The sequence below is a fragment of the Mandrillus leucophaeus genome, unplaced genomic scaffold, assembly GCF_000951045.1.
Source record: "Mandrillus leucophaeus isolate KB7577 unplaced genomic scaffold, Mleu.le_1.0 Scaffold37, whole genome shotgun sequence".
Taxonomy (NCBI): Eukaryota; Metazoa; Chordata; class Mammalia; order Primates; family Cercopithecidae; genus Mandrillus; species Mandrillus leucophaeus.
In genome coordinates, this window is record NW_012103920.1 from 8,174,516 (window position 1) to 8,175,700 (window position 1,185).

A 1,185-nucleotide genomic window follows, 5' to 3' on the forward strand; every position below is an offset into this window, starting at 1 on the left:
ACCTCCGCTGCCCGGGTTCAGGCGATTCTCATGCCTCAGCCTCCCGAGTAGCTGGGGTCACAGGCGCGTGCCACCACAGCCGGCCAATTTTTGTATTTTTAGTAGAGACATGGTTTCATCGTGTTGGGCAGGATGATCTCGAACTCCTTGCCTCGTGATCCGCCCACTTTGACCTCCCAAAGTGCTGGGATGACAGGCGTAAGCCACCGCAGCTGGCCCGATGTTTCCTTTTGTGACCCTAGATTTGTGCTTCAAATATCTTAGAAGTAAGTATTAGAGAAATGGTCTAAGTTAACAGTTTGATAGCACCCTAATATATTGTCCTTTATCAGAGCAATCTGATGGACTTCCATAAATGTTTGGAACCTGGCCTTTGAACTACTACCTTAGAGAAAATTGACTGGACTTTAATCTGTTAAGTCAAATTTAGTTGAATGTGATGTATCTGTGATATACAGTCCTAAAGTTTAGTTCATTCTTTCAAACCACCTATGATAATAAATTACATTGAATTGAATTATAGGACTGTATATCACAGGTGAAAGCAGGGTTTCCAGTTCAGTGTTTTTAGGTAAACTGAGAAAACTGGTTAATTTCTCTTTACTGACTTTTTTTTTTTTGGAGGGAGAGTCATTGTTGCCCCGGCTGGAGTGCAGCGGTGTGATTTCAGCCCATGGCCACCTTCACCTCCCGGGTTCAAGCAATTCTGATGCTTCAGCATCCCAAGTACCTGGGACTACAGGCGCATGCGGCAACACCCGGCTAAATTTTTGTATTTTAGTAGAGACAGGATTTCACCATGTTGCCCAGGCTTGTGTCAAACTCCTGAGCTCAGGTGATCCGCCCGCCTCAGCCCCAAAAAGTGTTAGGATTATAGGCATGAGCCACCACTCCCTGCTTCACTGACTTTTCTAAGATTAAATACAGCTACTACTTTTGTTTTTTTTTTTTGAGACGGAGTCTGGCTCTGTCACCCAGGCTGGAGTGCAGTGGCTGGATCTCAGCTCACTGCAAGCTCCGCCTCCCGAGTTCACGCCATTCTCCTGCCTCAGCCTCCCAAGTAGCTGGGACTACAGGCGCCCACCACCACGCCTGGCTAATTTTTTTTTGTATTTTAGTAGAGACGGGGTTTCACCATGTTAGCCAGGATGGTCTCGATCTCCTGACTTCATGATCCGCCGTCTC

The 1,185-nt window shown here is 46.6% G+C and overlaps 1 protein-coding gene across 1 annotated transcript in view; it reads right to left on the minus strand.

Moving 5' to 3' along the window:
- Nucleotides 1–1,185, minus strand: part of TERF2IP (telomeric repeat binding factor 2, interacting protein) — a 12,708-nt gene that overhangs the window by 11,248 nt on the left and 275 nt on the right. The gene's annotated exons all lie outside the window — the stretch shown is intronic.